Source organism: Chelonia mydas, chromosome 6 (genome assembly GCF_015237465.2).
Source record: "Chelonia mydas isolate rCheMyd1 chromosome 6, rCheMyd1.pri.v2, whole genome shotgun sequence".
In the NCBI taxonomy this organism is placed as follows: Eukaryota; Metazoa; Chordata; order Testudines; family Cheloniidae; genus Chelonia; species Chelonia mydas.
This window is the reverse complement of record NC_051246.2, coordinates 76,487,669-76,510,221: the sequence shown is the minus strand read 5'-3', so window position 1 is coordinate 76,510,221 and position 22,553 is coordinate 76,487,669. Positions and strand designations below refer to the sequence as shown.

At 40.4% G+C, this 22,553-nt stretch overlaps 1 long non-coding RNA gene across 2 annotated transcripts in view; it reads left to right on the top strand.

Annotated features, from left to right (window-relative positions):
* Nucleotides 1–6,031, top strand: part of LOC122466126 — a 52,630-nt gene extending 46,599 nt beyond the window's left edge. For both annotated transcript variants that reach the window (XR_006291412.1, XR_006291413.1), the window contains exons 2-3: nucleotides 3,261–3,555; nucleotides 5,572–6,031. This is a non-coding gene — a long non-coding RNA (uncharacterized LOC122466126). The remainder of the gene's footprint in view (nucleotides 1–3,260; nucleotides 3,556–5,571) is intronic.
* Nucleotides 6,032–22,553: the final 16,522 nt, after the last annotated feature.

The window sequence follows — 22,553 nt, the reverse complement described above, 5'->3', positions numbered from 1 at the left end:
CATGCATGTGCACACACTCATACCAATGAGCTTTGTGAATATAGTTTAGAAATCTTCTGACTTAGCTTTTTACAAGGTTTGTTTAGACTAACACAAACAACTGAAAATTGTTCAGCTCCAGATATTTCCCAGTGGCCACAGCATGGACATTTAGTTCCTGTTGTCAAACTCTCCACATTACTGTTTGTCATTGCCAGGCTGGTGCCACTATACAAATTCTGACTTATTGGTTGGCGGCGGCAGCAGTAAAGCTTGCCAAAAGCCAAGCTAGAAGCAAGAACTCATGTGAAGAGTCATAATGAATCTCTTAGTAAAAGGCTAGAGCCAGATGTTGCAGCATAAGCAGAGCTGCATGTCTGTCTGTCCGTGGTGATGACAGAAAGAAGGGTTTATTTGGAAGATTTGTTTTTGCTGCTTACATTTTTTGTGGAACAGAAGACTTTTACTTTGAATAATTTAAGGTATCCTAGTCTCTGCCAAGAACAGATTCAGCTGGAAGATGCACTAAGGGGAATGACTCCAGTGAAGAAGCCCCCTAAGGTCAAGTGTTGAGAATCAGGACCACTGTGTATATTATGTTCACCCAGTTTGTGTCAACTGACTGTAGATATGGCCCAATATGGTCAAAGTGTTTGCATTCCTAATGAAAGTAGTTATACTTCCTATACTTACTGCTTTCCTCAAAATGCACACCTGGCCATTTCAGACTGAATTATTAAAACTGCACTGAACTGGAAGTAAATTGTTTTCAGCTGCAGCTTAAATAAATCTGTTAAGCTGAACTGCAAGAAAAATTAGAATGCAGACATTAGAAATCAAAGGGATTTTGTTTTGTGTAAGTGAGACTTATCTGATTAAGTGCAACTCCATAAACTGCTAGATCTCAATCTCAAAGGAAAGCCTGAAAAAAATTGACAGCTTCGGCTTCTTGAGGAGACTATAAATTTCATTACACCATAGCAACTGAATATATTTCTCGTTAAACATGTGGACATAATACTAAGCAGAACAAAACTAGAGAATACAAGTACTGTACAGTGGTATTGCAGTTCATTTGTCAGTTTTAAAAACATGGCTCTAAACAAAATATTTTGTTAATTGAGGCAGTAAATTGTTTCCCAAAATAATGTGTAGAGCACTTTGTAAAACTGAATACCAGGCAAAGGAATAGAGAGCCTTAACAAAAAAATGAACAAACAAAACTGCTGATGGGAATTGATATTAGGAGAATGTTAGTTCTTTGAGTGCTGGTTTAAGGCTTTGAGTTTTCAGATCAAAGTAAGAGGATATTTAAAGTGAATGTATCTGTTGGTTTTAGAAGTAGAGAGTGAAATTCTGGCCCATTGAAGTCAATGGCAAAACTCCCATTGACTTCAGTGGGGCTAGAATTGTACCCACTCTCTTTTTACAAAACAGAGAGATATGCATGCTAGTGATGTCAATTAATTTCATGTGCCTAGTGGAGTCTCACAATGTAATTATCTGGAACCAAACTTTGGTACTGAACATCCCTTTATGCGTAAAATATTTGATATTCTGTTTTTGAAAATGCCCATAGTTTTCAAATGGGCCAGATTTAACTCAAGATTCCTGATGCTTTTAAAATGTGTGGGGTATGCCGAGTCCAGATCAGATATTATTTCTGTAGCTGTAGTCCATTTTTATTTCAACAGATTTATCAACTGTCACTACTTTCAGGTGACCACTGAACTAGCTGTATTAGTACAGTTTAAGAGCATGCATCATATACATTTTGCGAAGTTTATTACTCGGTTCTAGTTTAGGTTCTTTTCATATGCAGTAGCATGTTGTATAGTATGTTTTGCTACAGGACCCCACAGAAAACTTGTCCTAGCAAAAGTACACATTACTGTATGCCAAACCCCACTGTCAGTGTAAAAAGACAGAGGAGAGAACACAGTACAAAAGGCTCCCACCTGCTGCTGTCTTCTCAGAGGAACACTGAGAGGCCCGCTTTGATGTCTTTGGGTATGGATTGTAGGCACACTCCTTTCATTGAATTTTCCCATGGATATTTTGCTTCTCTAAGAAACCTTTTGGGAATCCTGGAGAGGTCTCTCTCTTCTCATCTCCCCATTGTGCAGTGAGATGGAACAATGGGAGGAGTGGGTCTCAACCTTCTTTCAAGTGTGGTTGAAACTGAATAACTGATTTCCAGAGCAAGAGAAATATTGGCTATGTTTGGCATCTGAATATTTTAGGAAGATATTTGACTGCAAGGGATCCAAGTCACCATTTTCATACTGTCCGAATTGGATAGGAACTAGGAGTAATGATCAGGGCTCCAGCTGTACCTGAGTACCTCCTTTTGCAGAGGCACTTGCCTGACCAAGTCAGCACATGGCTTTTGAGTTGCCCCTGCACAATAGGAGCAGGAGACCAACTGTTTCTCCCCAAAAACCCTGCTCTTCCTGGATACCCTTGAAGTTGTAAAGAGAGAGTGAGAGCAAACCCTTGAGGTACCTAGTCCTGAGGTGGGGGAAAGACAGACTGCTATCCAGGCACCCTCTTCCCTGGTTGGTTGCTACACTTCCTTGAATTAAGGACATAGAAGCCTCATGGTCAGTTTGGACCTGGTACACCTGAACACCCCAAACTTTGAGAAAGTGGTGTTCCAGTTTTATCCCACTCATTTCAGCATTTGCTATGGATGAAATAACACATAATGCTAAAGATTTTTACTTGAGTTTCACTTTAACTTGGATTTAAAGTTATTTTGTTGTATTTTTAACCTAATTGTACCTTATCATTTTTTAAGTGAAATATATATATGAGCCACTAATAACATGTTTCAAGTGCACCGTCAGAATGCTTCAGATGAAAACTTTGCAGTCCATAGCATGACTCCGACTGAAAGAGACAGGATGAACAATTACATGTAGTGGCGTTAGACCATTAAATCGTCTTGCCAATTAGACTCTCAGCTGCTCATGCGGAGAAGCAATAAATAGAAGTTAATGTGAACAGGCTGAAAAATCCATTGTCAAAATCAGCTCATGCTATGTGATCTGTATTCCCATCCTTTGATGTATAATCAATAGGTCCAGAGTTGCTGAATTGGTTACGTTCACATGCAAAACTGTAGACCCTAATCTCTGAAAACGGAAGTGTGAGCTTTGCTTTTATTAACACTTCACCATTAATGCTGTTCTGGACGGGCATTGATAAGGGGTGGTGGGGGAGAACTACTGATGTATAGAATGTTTTCTGCAATACCTTAACAATAGGTTTTTCTCTAGGGGGCAAAGAGACAGACAGAAAGAAAAGGAATTGTTTGCTGTGGAACTGGAGAAGCGGCGCAGTTGGTTCTGGCAGTGAGGGGGTTGACTGACAGTCTGCAGTGCAGTGGAGTTAGCTGGGCTCCCTATATGGCTGTGGATTAGCTATATGCTAATACCGATAGGAGAAGAGGAGCTGTACCGAGCACAGCAAGCTGCCAGTGGAGGCAATCAGAGTCTTAGCAGAGCTGACTCCTCAAGAGCCATGGCTGAAGGGGGTGAAGGAGGGGAAGATGAAATACAGTTCCTGCGAACTGTGAGTATCAGCTTTTCTGGGTCATGCAGTAGATTGTTTTAGTGTGTCTTGTGTCTGTCCCTGCTATATTGCATTAAAAATGAAATGTTATTTCTGTGTTGGCTTTGCAAAGTGGGAGGCTTGATTTAGTCAGTAAAAATATAATGCTAGAATATGAGCTGTAATAGCATTGGGCAGCCTCAGTGGGTTCTGAATTAAATCTGCTCAATAGCTTGCCTGGTACCAGGTTGGTATAGGGAGACCTATTTCCGTTGTAATCTGTCTGTGTTTGAAGCGTCCCTATCAACTTTGTACTTGGGTTTCTAAATGGTGCATGCCAAATATCTGACCTCTGAAACTTCTGTATAGGTTAGATTTCACTGACATTAACAGAAGCTTTGCAGATGGGAGAGCCCTGAAATGATGAATAAACCAGGCAAGAATGCCCCCTGGTAACCCTCTTCTAACACAGACACAAGCAGCAATACACTTTTGTGAGGGGAGCATTATACTCCAGAACAGTCTTGGGATATTTTCTCAGTTTAAAGGAGGTTTATTTTAAAAGGAAGAAGGATTTCTTTGGCTAGGAGGTGTTAATTAGTGAAATAGCCTGCACCCGATGTAATTTTCTATAAACAGCCCTCACACCATTCTTCCTTAAGGCTTTATACAAACCTAGTGACAACCAATTTGGGCTTTTAAGCGAGCACTGTTCATGCATTAAGTTTGCTAATGGTGGTGGTGAGAGTCCTTTTTCTTAATTCCTTTTTTCACCCAATACCGATAGCGTAGTATGTATTAAAGTATAAATGACAGGAGGAAAATCCTGTTGGTTCAAGTGTGTTCCCTCCTCCCACAGCCTTATCACTCCTCATTCATTGCTGAAAATGTTTCAAGAACAGAGAATCCCCAGCATTGGTGATACAACTTTAAAAAGCTAAGATTCCAGACTAGACATGCTCATCACCCAAAATAGATAGTTGCCACACATCACTTCTGGGAGGGTGGTGGCGGCTGCCACTGCTTATGTAAACTGTTAGGTGTGATGAAGTGTCATTGGCACTTCATTGCCTGTGAGAAGTTCATGAAAAAACAGATAGTCTCACTGAAGAATAGTATTCTTCTGTTTGTCAGAGGTTGCAGATGGATGACAGGAGAGAGATCACTTGATCATTACCTGTTAGGTTCACTCCCTCTGGGGCACCTGGCATTGGCCACTGTCAGTAGACAGGATAGTGGGCTGGAGGGACCTTTGGTCTGACCCAGTATGGCCATTCTTATGTTCCCCCCGACTGCCCTCACGCTCCGCTGCCATTTGAGGGGGTGCCTCTTTCCCAAGATGTGCCTGATGGATACCTCAGCCTTGGGGAGAAGGTGCTCTTCAGACAGCAAATCTTTTGAGAGTCCTTCATCTTTTCACTTTCTAAGATGATTCCTTCACAGAACACCCTTCCTCAGTAACAACATGAAGAGCTTTGCCCCTGTGCAGTTGGGCTGTCTGCCATATGAGATGGCAGTGACTGCTGCTGTGATCCTTTCTTGCTGTTCGTTCAGGGGGACTCTGTTGTGATCCTTTCCAGCTGAGACAGAATGAAGTGCTAAGCACATGGGGGGAGGGGGTAGGCTGTAGAGGAGTGTTTCTTCTCCTTGGCGCTAGAGAACATTATAGGGGAAGAAAGCTGCTCCTCTTCATTTGTCAGGACTATGATTACTCCTTTTGCAGTCCCGTGTTCTCCTTGCAGGGCACAAATGCAGCAGCTGCTGCTGTCTCCTCTCCACATAACTGGCTTCCCATTCAAGGAAGTGGGACTTGCTGTTAGGCCCTTTCTAGCCCTCGCCTACTGACAGGGAATGATATCATTTTATTAGATAATCTGCTATCAGTGATGAGGGCCATAAAAACTTATGTTATTTACACCTTCTTTTGCCTGAACATTATACTCATGCATGTGCACAGCATAGCAATTCTTATTAAACTATTCATTGCACTTTTTTTTTTCTCTGTGGAATTGGATGGCCTATCGGAATCTTTTCCAGACCAAAACTCTTTCATCCAGGATTGGAATCACCTATTGAATGTTCCACAGACTTTCTTCAGAATAGAATCTTCTACTGAATACATCCATCTAAATCAGAAAATTGGACCTACAGTCTTTTTTTTTTTTCTGAGTGTGTAGGAGCCCAGTGCGCTGGGGCCACTGTGCACTAGAAGTGTCTCCTTTAGGATGACACATAAAACAGAAGATCAGATCATGTGTGAGCCTTAAATATTGTATGGCATTTAAAGAGCAGCTGTTTTAACTCTGTTGGTCGAGCAAAATTCCATTTTGCTTTTGTAAAGCAGAATCCCCCATGTTTTTCAATTGATATGGTATTCTTCACTTCCAGACAATCTGTTCTGTAGTTTAGCTGTGTATCGTTTTAAGACTACAACCTTCCCACACAGAAGTGGCTGCATTTCAATAATGGGTGAAGTAATATCTGTATTCATTTCTAAAATTTGTCCACCTTTTTCATATATATATTGTTCCTGCCCCAAAGAGCTTGCAGTCTTTTTGTTCTATGTGTATGTGTTCAGAACCTAGCTGACTGGGGCCTTTAAGTGATATGAATAACAGAAATAAATAATTAGACTTACTAATTTAACAGTAACTCTTCATTCCTCTTCTCCCCCCCTCCCTCCCAGCTATTATCTAAACATTTTGAAGATGGACTATACATTAAGGATGAAGATGTATTTTCCTCTTGGTCTGTACAGTTACACAGTTGCCTCAACCTTCATCTTTTGAGATTTATTTAGTGTTGCCTTTGATAATATTTGGGAATTTCTTCTTTAAATTAGTCTTCAGCTAATGACATCTGCCCCAGCCTTTATTCTGGACACTCAGTAATTTTTGTGTGTGTGTGAGACATGTATGTGAAGAGAGCAAGCAAAACAAACATCTGATACGTAACAAGTGTATCTCACAATCTACCACTGTCCTCCAAAGCCCTTCCCCCATACCCTTTTGTTTGTAACATACCACAGGAAGGGGTAACAGATTATAACCACTTGTGTGTGTAAAGCACCATGCACTTCTGTGAAACTGTGTATAAATAATGTGAAACTGCATAATTTATCATTATTATGTGTTGAAAGGGTTGGAAAGAACTCACTGTTGGCCAGTGTGGGTTGGTGAGTGAGAGACTGTCAGTTAAGTCTATCCTCAGCACTGATTTTACTGCTGTGATTGAGATTGCCTGTGACTCTTATCCGTTCAATTTTTTTTCTAAACTTCTTTCTCACTCTTCTTGTTTCCAAACCAACCAAATATGAGGTAATGTGTTGAATCAGACAGCATTTATGTTGCTCCATTGAAAATACTCGCATAATAATTTTGTATCAGGGGACTGATGAAAGAAACAAAATGAAAGTAGTTATACTCACATTTAGTGAGTATAGGCCAAACTAATTTTCCAGGTCACAGTCAATGGTGTTGGCGGGGGTAAGATTGATAAGTGAGTGTATGGTACATTAATGTACAATACATTGGCATTTTTCTGGACCTCATGCCGCTAGAAATAATTTCCATTCCCCATCCAAATGAATCACAGGTGGATCACAACAAAAATTAGTGATTCTTCTTTCCCAAGTGTAGTGACTTTGCCTTGTTTTCCATGGATCCTTACAGTGTATATGCATCCACACCTTTTTCCCTCAAACTTATTATAAATTCTAGCTATGGAGAGAGAACAATATTTTTTTAATTGTGTATTCTGCTCCTGACTTCAGGTTGCTGTTGTCCTCCAACTCCCCTTATGGCTTCTCTCACTGATATAATTCAGAATCTTGCAGAAAAAATACACCAGAATACAACCATTACATAAGAACATATGGGTAGGAGAACTAAATTGCTCCATCTAATGTACTGTGAGTGCAGCAGTCTTCTATTTGTAAAAAAGAAGGTATGGGAGGAGAATTTTATTTAAAGGGTTTCACTCCGCGATCTAGGCTAGAACACTTGGGCTGATTTTTCAGAAGTTTACTCAGGTACATGTTGTACACATTTGCATAGCTAGTTGCACATAGTAGAAATAATTGTGCACAATAGTGATCTTTCATGTATCTCACTAATTATTTGGATGTACAATTACAGCTCCCAGTCAAGATCATTGCACATTTACCCACCTAAACTCTTGAATATCAAGTGCTAGATTTCCACTGTCCGGGTGCAGAAAGAGAGATGGACATGAGTCTCCGAATTAGTTGTAAGAAATTAATATCTAGAATCAATGTACTGTACTTTAAACCTTCTCTAACTCTTGGTATTAGCCAAGTTTAGCCAGTGTTTATTATTAGAAAAAATAACCATAGCTTTAAAGAGTATACTATAGCATTACAGTTTGCTCCTGATTAATGTTGTGTAAAGACCATTCCTTTTGGATAAGCCTAGCAGATGTAGTCTTATCAGATCTGCGTCCCTGGTGATACTGCAGTGTAAGTATGAAACATTAAAACAATCCATCTGCCACAGAGCAGCTTAATATCTCATATTCCATACTAATTATTTTGTTCACTCCTGCATGCTGGTCTCCATTTTAAAATATTTAACAGAGATATGAGAGGCTTGATTCGCCATATGACAGAGTGGCTGCTCGTACCTTGCTAACCAGTTTGATATCTCTGAGCAGGGATGTACCCAGGAATTTCAGAAGTGCTTGACTACTAGGGAGAGGTCTTTGACAACAGTCAGTCTCATAACTGAAGATTTCAGCAAGCTGCACCCAGAAGTTACAGACATAGGGCTATGAGGAAGCACATCACAGATGGGGCAGCCTGAGAGAAAGGAGATAAAGCGGGCTTTTGTCATCTTTCTGCTCCCCCGATTATGGAATGCTGCAGGGGCTGAAACAGCTCCCAGTGTAAGTTAGAGCAGCCTCTCTGGTTATTAACAGCATTCCCAAAGCTACATATGGTCTATGCAGCAGACCAGTATCATCATAGCACCCAGTACTACAAGAGTGCCCCCTCCAACTCTCAGCATCCACCCCAACAAAACCCCTATGCCAGGCCTTTTGAGGGTGAGGAGGAGTGTAGGACCAAATGAAGTGGAATTCTCCCACAGCTCCTTTAGCTCCTGTATAGCCCTTTTATGGCTATACAGGAGCTATATATTTCCCCTTCCTTTTCCTGCTCCCACAGTTTTTAGCAGTTGTACAAATAACCCTTTTCCTTTGTAGAGCTTTATATATATTCTGTTATTTTATATATATAAAGTCCAACTCTTCTGTCTTCCATTAACTGTTAGACTTTATTTCTGGTATTTTCTAACTTTAAAGATACTCTATCAGTATACACTACTGTACCTCCACCCAGCCACTTTCTAGTCTTCTTTCCCCCTCCCTTTTGGTTTCTACCACAAAAACAACACCCAATTCTATCTGCTTCTTTGCACCAAGCTACTCAACCTCCTGCGCATCCCTCCCTCCAAATAGTATTGCCCCAGCTGCTCCTATTTCTGCCCACCCATTGAGCTACCTCTCCAGGTCCCTTAACGTATCCTTCACACAAAATCCTACTCATAAAATCTTCTAATCTGGTTATCAAAAGGAAATTTCCAACTGCATCAGCTGTGCTATTCAGCAGCTAAGAAATTGATGACTCATACTGATTCATTGATATAGGAAAATGTCCTTGCAACCAGATTACATCCTATTATGGGTGGGAGGATGGTTATGACATATGATTGACTTCACCAGTGCTGCTATTGCACAGCATGTACCTAGTACAGTGTCAGTGCTGCTTCTGATGGAATCTGAGGTGATAAGGTAGGAATTTTTTGTAATATTTTTATGAATCCTGTATGTGCCTCAGTTTCCCCATGTCGTGCATTGTTACCTAGAGGGGTGGGAAAGGACTGGTTGTTCACGGGGCAGGCTGAGCGACATAGGTGTGGGTGTTGCCTAGCTGTCAGGATCTTAGTCTCTATATCAGTGGAGCATCTGAGAAGACAATGGCAAATTCAATTGCCAGGAAATTGACACCTAGCAACCCGTGACCCAGAGGGATATGGACTTTCCCGCTTCTCCTTAGGAGCTGAACAACAACCCCCAGTTCAAGATCCAAGGACTGGCGAGATATGAGGTGGGCGATAAGAGCTGGCTGCTGGCAGGAGTTGGGGATCTCTCCTGGAGTCTGACAAAGGAAGTCAGACTGAGACAAGGGGTTCACTACATCTTGGCTGGGCTCGGGGCTAACCTGAATGGGCTATACTTTAACCTTCAGTTCTGTATACTATCCTAAGGACTTCCTAAGCTGCGTTCCAGTTAACGAATAAACCTTAGAGTTTTGTGAGTGTGTCACTGGAAATGCTTGTTGAGGTGCAAAGAGAAAAGGAGTACTTGTGGCACCTTAGAGACTAACCAGTTTATTTGAGCATGAGCTTTCGTGAGCTACAGCTCACTTCATCGGATGCATAGCATATCGTGGAAACTGCAGAAGACATTATATACACACAGAGATCATGAAACAAAACTTCCTCCCACCCCACTCCCCCGCTGGCAACAGCTTATCTAAAGTGATCATCAAGTAGAGCCATTTCCAGCACAAATCCAGGTTTTCTCACCCTTCCCCCCCCCCCACACATACAAACTCACTCTCCTGCTGGCAACAGCCCATCCCCCTTTGAAACCCCTCTTTATAATGCGCATGATAATCAAGGTGGGTCACCTCCAGCACTAATCCAGGTTTTCTCACACCCCCCCCCCAAAAAAAACCCCCCCCTCCAAAAACCACACACACAAACTCACTCTCCTGCTGGCAACAGCTCATCTTACAATGTGCACAGCAATAATCCAAGTTTAACCAGAACGTCTTGGGGGGGGTTTGCAGGAAAAAAACAAGGGGAGACAGGCTACCTTGCATAATGACTTAGCCACTCCCAGTCTCTATTCAAGCCCAAATTAATAGTATCCAATTTGCAAATGAATTCCAATTCAGCAGTTTCTCGCTGGAGTCTGGATTTGAAGTTTTTTTGCTTTAAGATAGCGACCCTCATGTCTGTGATTGCGTGACCAGAGAGATTGAAGTGTTCTCCGACTGGTTTATGAATGTTATAATTCTTGACATCTGATTTGTGTCCATTTATTCTTTTACGTAGAGACTGTCCAGTTTGACCAATGTACATGGCAGAGGGGCATTGCTGGCACATGATGGCATATATCACATTGGTGGATGTGCAGGTGAACGAGCCTCTGATAGTGTGGCTGATGTTGTTAGGCCCTGTGATGGTGTCCCCTGAATAGATATGTGGGCACAGTTGGCAACGGGCTTTGTTGCAAGGATAGGTTCCTGGGCTAGTGGTTCTGTTGTGTGGTATGTGGTTGTTGGTGAGTCTCCATTAGGAGTCTATCTCAGTTGGACTTGCTGAACAGAGCTCATTGTGTGAAGCACAAGTTCTGAAGACCCAGAGATCCAGTCTAAGGAGGCAGTGAAGCCACATGACTTATCCTGGAGGAAGAGTGAGACCCTTGGGGGGCCTGGCATACTGCAGGGGTTCCTCTTAGACACTATTCCAAAGCTGGGGCCATAGCATCAGTCCTGTGGAACTGTGACATCCAGTCAGCCTTTCTGCTATTAGTTAAAATTCTTTTCAAGGCATTGGAAACCTGAGTATCATCCCTCTCAAACTGTGTAAAGCCCCCTGTTTCTAGCCTTGGAGAACCCTGAAATATGAGCCTTCAGAGCTGTTAAATTCTTACATATAGAAAATTGCCACTGCTCCAGGGTTGAATTGTGTCAGTCCAGACAGCAGTAATCTTGGGCTTCAGGCAGGTTTAATTCTTTGAGGAAATTCCACAATGGGGTTGGGGGGGAAGGAGGAAACCTTTCAGTCTGATGTGATTTAATAAGAGGGCAGCAGTTTGAAGCTGGTTAATGTTTTGGAAATAGAACTGGGCAATATTTTTTTTTTGAAACATTTGAAATGTTTGTTTGGCCCAACAATTTTTTCTTTCATTTCAGCAAGAATTAAAAAAAACGTTCACTTCAAAACTAATTGGATTTTTCAGTTTGGCCTATGAACCAAAAAAAAATCAGTTATTTGCTCAGCTGTATTTGAAATGTTATAATTCATCTGGAGGAAAGATAGATTAGTGGGCAGAAACCAAGGGAGGCAGTCTTACTTAGACTGTAAACTCTTTGGGTCCAGTCTGTCTTTCTGTTGTGTATTTGTACAGCACCTAGCACAACAGGACCCTTGTCCATGACTCAGGCTCCCAGGCACTATGGTACTACAAACAACAAAAATAAAAGAAGCATGCTAAAGTCAAACTGTATTCATAGACCATAACATGGATCTCACCTCTACATGTGTGTGGTGTGTGTGTGTGTATGCAAATAGGGTTGCTGTTGTCCACTCGTAAACAAATACTATAAATACAAGAAATCGTGACTAAAGGTTCTTTCAGAGTTTAGAAGTCAATTTCTCTACATACATATTTCAATTAATACTCACATGTAAGAATGAATAAGAAAGGAAATTCACTATTCAACCTTAACTTGATCACTTAACATTACTGTTTCTCATCGTATTGTACTTTAGGTAATGATTTGAGAACTACCCATGAGAGCTTTATTTCCTCCCTTCCCCCCCCTGGAAATTATTCAATTTTAAGGCAGGTGCTCTGCTGACTCTAGGGTCAAAAAGGAAAATCCTCCCACCCACCCACACAACAGTGTACAGTCAATGTATTATTTCAATGTTCCACCTTCTACTGAGGCATCAGGTATGGTTCATGGGCAGAGAATCTGATATTGGAGTTGATGGATTGATGATCTGATCTGGAATAATAAATCTTGCACAGCACCTAATTGTAGAATATTTGTTTTCCAAGGACCCTAGGAATTATTGTATTAAAGAATAAACATAGATGCCATTTAACATAACTTCAAGTAGGTAGTTAAAACATGTCCTATTTCATAGACAAGTTGCTTAATGTTTAGCAAAGTTGTAAGGAATCATCCTAAAAGTAACTTAATTAAACAAACACTCGCTTAGATATTATACTATACCAATAGCAGGGAAAAGTAAAAATAGAAATGTATGAATTTATTACTCAATAACTTATCAATTAAGAAAATGAAATGTCACCAATTTTCAAATTATTCTGAGTTTTTCTTTCATTTTGAAAAAAAAAATCAGAATATCTCTAATTTGGGAAAGAATTACTTTCAAATTAATTAATTACTAAGCCTGAAAAGGGAATAAAAATTGTGTGATTAAAAAATTAATCTTGATTAATCGTGTGATTAATCACGCTGTTAAACAATAATACCATTTATTTAAATATTTTTGGATGTTTTCTACATTTTCAAATATATTAATTTCAATTACAACACAGAATACAAAGTGTACAGTGCTCACTTGATATTTATTTTTATTACAAATATTTGCACTTTAAAAATACAAAAGAAAGAGTATTTTTCAATTCACTTAATACAGGTATTGTAGTCTTTATCTCTTTATCATGAAAGCTGAATTTACAAATGTAAAATTATGTCCAAAAACCCTGCATTCAAAAACAAAACAATGTAAAATTTTAGAGCCTACAAGTCCACTCATTCCTACTTCTTGGTCAGCCAGTCACTCAGACAAACAAGCTTGTTTACATTTGCAGGAGATAATGCTGTTTGCTTCTGGGAGGCGTGGTAGATACACTGGAGGAGTATACACTGAGGGGAGGGGAGGAAATAAACTGGGAGGAGAGGCAGATACGCTGGAGGCTAGGGATAGGATACAGAGGGACCTAGACAAATTAGAGGATTGGGTCAAAAGAAATCTGAGGAGGTTCAACAAGGACAAATGCAGAGTCCTGCACCTAGGACAGAAGAATCCCATGCACTGATACTGACTAGGGACCGAATGGCTAGGCAGCAGTTCTGCAGAAAAGGACGAGAAGCTGGATATGAGTCAACAGTGTGCCCTTGTTGCCAAGAAGGCTAACGGCATTTTGGGCTGTATAAATAGGGGCATTGGCAGCAGATCGAGGGATGTGATCATTCCCCTCTATTCGACATTGGTGAGGCCTCATCTGGAGTACTGTGTCCAGTTTTGGGCCCCACACTGCAACAAGGATGTGGAAAAATTGGAAAGAGTCCAGCGGAGGGCAACAAAAATGATTAGGGGGCTGGAGCACGAGACTTATGAGGAGAGGCTGAGGGAAGTGGGATTGTTTAGTCTGCAGAAGAGAAGAATGAGGGGGGATTTGATAGCTGCTTTCAACTACCTGAAAGGTGGCTCCAAAGAGGATGGATCTAGACTGTTCTCAGTGGTATCAGATGACAGAACAAGGAGTTGCAGTGGGGGAGGGTTAGGTTGGATGTTAGGAAAATCTTTTTCACTAGGAGGGTGGTGAAGCACTGGAATGGGTTACCTAGGGAGCTGGTGGAATCTTCTTCCTTAGAGGTTTTCAAGGTCAGGCTTGACAAAGCCTTGTCTGGGATGATTTAGTTGGGGATTGGCCCTGCTTTGAGCAGGGGGTTGGACTAGATGACCTCCTGAGGTCCCTTCCAACCCTGATATTCTATGATTCTTTGATTCTTGTTTACAATGTGACCTGAAGTGAGAATAGGTGTTCGCATGGCACTATTGTAGCCAGCGTCACAAGATATTTACGTGCCAGATGCACTAAAGATTCATATGTCCCTTCATGTTTCAGCCACCATTCCAGAGGACATGCATCTATGCTGATGACGGGTTCTGCTCGATAACTATTCAAAACAGTGCAAACCATTGCATGTTCATTTTCATCATCTGAGTCAGATGCCACCAGCAGAAGGTTGATTTTCTTTCTTGGTGGTTCGGGTTCTGTAGTTTCTGCATCTGAGTGTTGCTCTTTTAAGACTTTAGAAAGCATGTTCCACATCTCATCCCTCTCAGATTTTGGAAGGCACTTCAGAGTCTTAAACCTTGGGTTGAGTGCTATATCTATCCTTAGAAATCTCACATTGGTACCTTCTTTGCGTTTTGTGAAATCTGCAATGAAAGTGTTATTAAAATGAACGTGTCCTGGATCATCATCTGAGACTGCTATAACATGAAATTATATGGCAGAATGTGGGTAAAAAAGGATCAGGAGGTGTACAGTTCATAGAATCGTAGAATATCAGGGTTGGAAGGGACATCAGGAGGTCATCTAGTCCAACCCCCAAGGAGTTCAGTCACAAATTTAATTAATGCATTATTTTTGTAATCATCGTCAGCATGGAAGCATGTCATCTGGAATGGTGGCTGAAGCATGAAGGCGCATACGAATGTTTAGCATATCTGGCATGTAAATACCTTGCAATGCCGGCTGCAGAAGTGCCATGTGACTGAATGCCAGTTCTCACTTTGAGGTGACGTAAATAAGAAGTGGGCAGCAATATCTCCTGTAAATGCAAACAAACTTGTTTGTCTTAGTGGTTGGCTGACCGAGAAGTAGGACTGAGTGGACGTGTAGGCTCTAAAGTTTTACGTTGTTTTGTTTTTGAGTGCAGTTATGTAACAAAAAAAAATCTACATTTGTAAATTGCATTTTCATGATAAAGAGATTGCACTATGGTACTTGTATAGGTGAACTGAAAAATACTATTTCTTTTGTCATTTTTACAATACAAATATTTGTAATAAAAATAATATAAAGTGAGCACTATGCACTTTGTATTCTGTGTTGTAATTGAAGTAAATATATTTGAAAATATAGAAAAACATCCAAAATATTTAATAAATGTCAATTGGGATTCTATTGTTTAACACTGCGATTAAAATGGCGATTAATTTTTTTAGCGTAATTATTTTTTTTTGAGTTAATCCCGTGAGTTAACTGCAATTAATCGACAGCCCTACTAATTACATATGAGCATTAGCCACAACTAGGTTCAAAATCCATATTCAGATTTTGGATGTTTCAAAATTCAGGGGGTGTTTGAATGTAGAGTTTTGGTATTGACTCATCACTGAAGTGCTTTTCAAAAAATAATTTGTACTTTTTTTAAAGGTACTTTAGTATAGATTTACAATAGACCATAATTCCAGTTCTTCCTCTGAAGGAAATGAAGCAACATCACACAGAAGTTCATTGTGTTGAAATCTACATAGTGATCACTAAAACCAAAGACTCTACACTTTTTCCCCTCCTCTACCCTACCCCCCGTCTGATATCCTGCCTGGTATCAGGCAGGATTTTTCATTTTGCCAGTAAACAACTTTGTATTCAATGGCATCTTTTGCTTTCCTCCTAACCTTCCAGTATTGACCACTGCAGGACACTGCACTTGATGAATCAGTGATGTGATGCAGTTTTGCAAGTCTACTCCAATTGGGTCAGTCTGTATCAGGTAAAAAAATACAAGGCTACCTAGCCTCAGGTGAAGCCAGCATCCTGTATGCTTTTAGTCCTCCTTTCCCCCCATTTTAGACTTTCAATAATCTAACATTTTAAATCTGTATATAAAATATTATGAATCGAATATATTCCCTCAGGATGAAATAAGAGGATTGTCTATAGCTGTGCTTTAAGATTTGATTCCCAATGGAAGAAGCAACTATTCACCATCCAGTGTGTACGGTTTCTAGCCTGATTAATGGGCAACAAGTTTGACAGGTAACTTGACAAACCCACTGTAGAGAAAGAGCAAGCAGATAAGCAAAGGTTTACATTTATAAATAAGAGGATACTTAATTGTTTCAGCCAGACCAAGCTCAGGTCATTCTCTCCTCTTTAGGGCCTCTTTAGCTACTAACTTAGTCAAAAGTCCTATTGATTGAAATAGAAGTTTGAGCAATAAATACTGACTTAGGACTTTTAGAATGAAATTTCCTCCCTTCCCCCTGTGCAGAGAGCCCATACAAGGCATATGCACTACTTACGTCCCACCTTCTGCACAGTGGTGATTTTCACCCTAAGCAAACAACGAGAGCTTGTCCGTGACATTCCTACAATTTCATAGAAGGCAGCAAGTGGATTGCCTGATCTCAGTGCTTCTCACTAATCCCCTGCCATGTTAACTGGGTATGATTCATATTGAAACCCAGCTGTGAATATTGCCTCCTGCTCCGTTCCCATGACAATGCTATGGTCATCTCCAAATGCTGCCAGGTGCATTGGGAACAGACTTAAAAAAAAAAAAATAACGAGGGGGTGGTGAGGGAAGACTTAGTGTGGAATAATAAAACCTGACATGGATTATAAAGAAATGCATTAAAATCAAGGACAGGACACAATTTAAAGGTTATGGACCACCCTCCACTCTCATTTCTGTACCCTGATATAAAACATGGATATTCCCAAATGTCACTGGATTATGATGGAAGTCTCTTGTGAAGACTTAGTATAGATACTAAAAGTGTGGCCCAATTTAAAAAGAATTACAAAGCCAAATGCTTTTTGAAAGAGGCATAACCACAGGAAACCATGATAGTAGGGGAACTGTAGCCTAACCAATATTTGGTCTTATCTGGCAGAGAGACTGTGAAGCCCTATCACATTATCCCTTTCGAGCTTTGTTAGACTCTTATTTGCTCAGATGACTATGTAAAAAAGCCACCAGGCAAATGTCCATTTCCTTATGCTTTTATTAACTAGTCCTGTTGAAACACATTTGGAAGATACAGTTTTATTTAAACCCAACAGCAGCTTTAACCTACTTAGAAAAACCTTGAAAATTAAGTACAGCATAAGAGTTTGGCAAGAGTTTGAGCATTTTGTATAAGGTACTGAGCATCCTCAACTCACATTGATTTCATAGGCTACATTGACATAGTTGCTCATTTGTATCAGGCCACTCGTTTCTTTAATTCCTCTGTGCCAATAACTGTAGCAGAAGTTTGAGCAAGTATGCAACTGTAATATAAGTCTTGCTGAAATCACCAGCAATTTTCTTTTTAACTGCTCCATTTTAAGCAATGAAAGGTCTTTCATTAAGTAAACCACTTTTGCATACTATAAATATCATAACTTGAACCCAACAAAATTAGTATCAAGATGTGTTGCAAAACTGTAAACACAATCTAAGTTTGTCTTCTCTTTTGTATGTTGGGGATGTAATTGAACTCTCCTTGAATGATATTACATTACATTTTAATACACCACGCACAAGCAATTATTTTGTCTAATACATCTAAACATACCTTCTTGGTCAGAGGAAACTATTAAATACTAAATTGCAATGCTCAAATTAAAATGTAAACCAAGGACTATTTAAAAAACAAGAGGAAACAATTACAGTTAAGGACATAGTGTAAATTGTAACTTTGAGTGTCATAGTGGCTTTTTCTCTCTCAAATTAAGTAGCTTTAAAGTTTGATTCCTTTACTAGATTTAATTTTTGTTGAATTAAACACTGTCAGAAAATCCTGCAGTTGGAAAATGATTGACATTTTGGTTCTTTTTTTTTTAACTTACTTTTGTAGCAGTCCTGATTCATTTAAAAAAAAAAAATTGATACAGCTGGCTTTTTACGTTACTGGGTGATGCCTGCATTCATGACGGGAAGGGATTGAATCATCACAGAGAAATTTTAAAAAGTTGCAAGGTAAGGGAGGAAACTTCTTGATATATTCATGGTTTTACCTAAAGAACACATTTACCCAATTCCTTGTAAAGTGAAATAAAGATCTTAGAGGACATCTGGAAAGTATTAGTTTTTGCCATAATTGTAGAGAGTGATGACTAGTATTTAATGCATCACTATCAAAGAACAACTCCATGTAAAATGCACTTTTTTACAGAGTATTGAGTGCAGTCTTTTTCATGGAAAATGTATTTTAAAATTTGCTTCTAGAGATTCTGGTAATAGTTTAGTATATAGACCAAACAGGGATACTAGATTGTTGGTATAAAAAGGAATCGGAATCGGATTTTTTGAATGTGTGAAGTAGAGTTTATATATTAGGCATGTTAGAGGAGTGTGACAGTTTTTATGCAGGTGCATAGTGAGTCTTTGGTACCTGCCAATAGAATGGAATGGTTCTCTCTGATGGAAAGGTCTGAAGTTTGACCAGCTGCTTTGTATTTGTGTTCATCTTCTCAGTATGAAGTGTATGTTGTTTAAAATGACTACACAGATTAATCTGCAGAGTTGCAAACTGTTGCTGACCAGATGTTGGAACCCTGCAGGGAACTGCACACCAATTATAGTTGACTCACTAGAACAGGTGTGGCTCATTAGACTTCATCCTCAGAATAAGGGATGAGAGAATAGCTCTCTGGTAGAGGGGGCTGGTATGAAACAAATGCTCTCTGGAAGTAGCCAAACCAGTGGACAAGCCTTAGGCTGGGTTCATGTAGTGTTCTTTTGGAATTACTTTTTGTTAGTAAAGTCAGATGTAAGAATGGGATGTTTGAGGCCCCCCCCTTTTTTTTAAAGCCCCATGATTGTGTACCTCCTTTTGGAAGGCAAGTGGGGACTGCCAAGCTACTCTACCTCATACCTGACAGAAGATTTTGCAATGCTGTTTTGTGTAACAACTGCAGTCTGATATACACTGTTTGCAATATCAGTGAAATGCAATAATCAGCAAATTGAATGGAGGACTAGCAGCAGGAAGAATTTTTCTGGTTCAAGTTGTAGCCTTTACATTGCAACAAGGGATTGGCCAGGTTTATTTAACTACATAAGGAAAAGGTAAGAGTGTAGCCTTATGGTGGTATAAAAATGCCAGATTTGGAATAATAAAATGTGCAATTTCAAAATTGGGAAGATAAATTTACATTGATAGAATTCATGCTTGTACAGAAGTCTGCAACAAGGTTGAAAATTTGTTTTTTTTTTTTAAATCTCTTCTGTAAAACAACTTGGAATTTATTTACTCATTAAACTTAACCAGCTTTTTTCACTTTATCTGCATGACTTTAACCTGTTCTTTCATGAAAACTCTGAAGTGAACAAAATGTTCTTTCTGTAATCCACAACACTCTAAATAAACTACTAAGGAGATTTCAAAAGGAGATTAATAATTTAGGGACTAAGTAACAAGATTTTGTGGAGCAAAATTTTAAAAGCCTAAGATCTATTCTCCCATTTTATGTGCAAAATTTCTGCTGCAAAATATGTACCTGCATTTTTGTATCTACAAAACAAATCTGAGTATGTGTTCTCCTCTGTGGATGTAAGTCAGGCAGCTAACAAGGTAGTCATGAGCATGTACCCAGGTTTGCACTTGAATCCATTTTGTGAGTGCAAAACTGCAAGTGTAATTTGGGCCTGCAAAAGGACAGTCACCTTTGTGAAAATTTGCCCCCTATATCTTAATATCTATGAATATATATATATATAATGAATTGGTATGGATTTGTCTTGTCACAGGCTGTAAAAACCTTATTCTTGAGTGAATTTGAATACTATTAGAAGACTGAATGCACAATCTTCCTCAGTTAAACACAAATTTATGAAACTGTCTTGAAGACTGTAATATAAACTTTCTGTAAACACTTGGTTTTGGGAAAGTTCTAAATGGTTGGGAATGATCTATACTTTGTACAGTTGCCAGTTTGATGAAATATGTCCTTGTTACTCTCAGCCAACTTCAAAACTTCAGAGTTTCAAAAGTTTGTCAAAATCCATTTTTCCAGTTAATTAATAATAAAAAATAGCAATAAAGCTCATTGTCTGTGATTGCTTTTTATGAGATTGCAAGCACCTGTCAAGTTTCCAGTGGCTTTTTTAACCACAACGCCCTGCTGGTGACAAACAATAACCCATAACCATTAACTTGAATGGACCGATCTTTACCTGGAATGTTTTGTATTATAAATTCAAAACGTTATCTGTGCCACACAATGTGCAATAGATGAATTTTTCCCAGAGAAAGTAATGAGTGGCAAAATTTGGATTCAGATTCAGACTTGTGCAAGTCTGGGTGTACACCCCTTTAAGATTCTGGTTTGGTAAGATGTAAGATTCTGTAACGAGTTTTTATTTGAAAAAAAGAATAGCAACACTTTTAGTTGCAGAGCAAATAGTCCACCAGACTGTATTTGCCAAGATAGCTCTGCTGTAGTTTTGAGAAACCATCAGTTTGCAGCAACATTTCACGATAGCAATTCCAAGCACTGGATTGAAATAGTTTGATTTGGGAACTGGCATTTTCCATAGGAAATTAAAGGTTTGGGAGTAATGGGCAACTCTTTTCGCCCCCTTAACTCTGATTGCAGTGCTGCCAAGTGTCACACTCCTCTCCTCTCATGATACACACTGCCACACCCATATTTGGCAGATCCATCACACCTCCCTTCAGCTCAGTCTCAGTCTCTCACATTTGGCCAAGCTACAAGCAGACCTGCAGTTGCGCCTTTTGGCTGTTAGAGGTAGGGTGATCAGACAGCAAATGTGAAAAATCGGGAGGGGGGTGGTGGGTAATAGGAGCCTATATAAGAAAAAGACCCAAAAATCAGGACTGTCCCTATAAAATCAGGACATCTGGTCACCCTAGCTAGAGGCCATTGTGGCACTTGCCAGCCAAGGGGTTGGGATGTTTTTTCTTGCTTCTCCCCTGGCTGCTTGAAACCAGCCCCACTTAAGCAGAGGCAGCTGCAGCCAGAGGAAGGCTCTCAATAACACCACCAGTTTCTCTCCCCTCAGTCAGCTGCCGAATACCCCAGACAACCCCTGCTCTCTCAACAGGAGTAACCACAGCAGCCACCCTGCAGGTGCCAGTGACAGCCCCAGGCACCCAGCACAGACTCACCCCACAGCAATTGGAAACATGCCACTGCTTTCACCTTCCACGCAGACTTCCCTAGCACTCACTTAGCTTCCCTTTATTTCCCCCACAGTCACAGCTGTCAAGTTTTGAACAGTTCCATGTGCTATCCATGCATTAGGCAGGCTGTGCTGACCTTTCCTCACAGTGCTCTCTACTCAGCACAAGGGCAGCTCCTTGTGGTTGCATCTGGGGATTAGCTTCATTCAGGTCTGATGTCCCCTTCTGCTGCTTGCTGTGCCTACTGCAGTAAATTTGTTAATCTCTAAGGTGCCACAAGTACTCCTTTTCTTTTTGCGAATACAGACTAACACGGCTGCTACTCTGAAATCTCTCATTCCTTGTGTGTGAGGGTCCTCTGCCTTTTTGGCTTGACCTCCAGTCAGGTCACTATAGTCTTCCCCTTCCAGGGTATCAAAGTTCTTCCGCACCAACAGTCTCAGGCAGTCTCCATATGCACTGCCCTGATGGTTCTATTTCCCCAGTGGGGGAACCCAGGCCCCTACTCTACTCCAAGTTTCAGACCAGGGACCCTATACCTGGCAACTGTGCCTTCAGACCCTATTGTCCCTTCCTGCAGCTTCTAGTCCCCATCCTGGGAGTACCAACTCAAATGCTCTTCTCCCAGGCAGTAATTTGAGGCTACTGAACCCTGTAGCCTCAAATACACTTTCTTACTCTCATGAAGGGGATACAGAGTATTTCCCAGTAGCCCTTTTCTGTTGCCAGCTTCCTGCCTTTGTAAACTCAGCCCAGCTCCTCCCACAGCTGGACTTTATCAGCAGATTAGGCCTTGGCACCCCCTGGCTTTCCTCCAGGTGCACCCATAGTGCAACATATGGTTATTGGACTAATTTGCCTCTTTAGGCCTTTTGAGGGGTGGGCATGACCCCAGCACGTGACCGTAAAGCGAATTTAATCATATCCAGATTAGCTCACAAAGGCGCCATCTACAGTATGCTGCTACAGCAGCCCAGATATGGCACTGCAGCTGTACACTGCCAACAGGACAGAAGGGCTTTTTCCATTGATGTAGTTAATCCATCTATCTGAGTAGCAATAGCTAGGCTGATGGAAGAATTCTTCCAGTGACCTAGCTATCTTTATGCTGAGCGTTAGGTACAGCTCTTGAGTGTGAAGTTTTCACATTGCTGAGTGCTGTAGCTATGCTGACCTGCCTTTTAAGTGTAGATCAGGCCTAAGTAATTTTGCCTAACATGTCACACATGGAGCTGCACAACACTCATCAGCTGTATGATTCAAACTGTTTCAAATCGTTAACAGAATGAAGGGCAG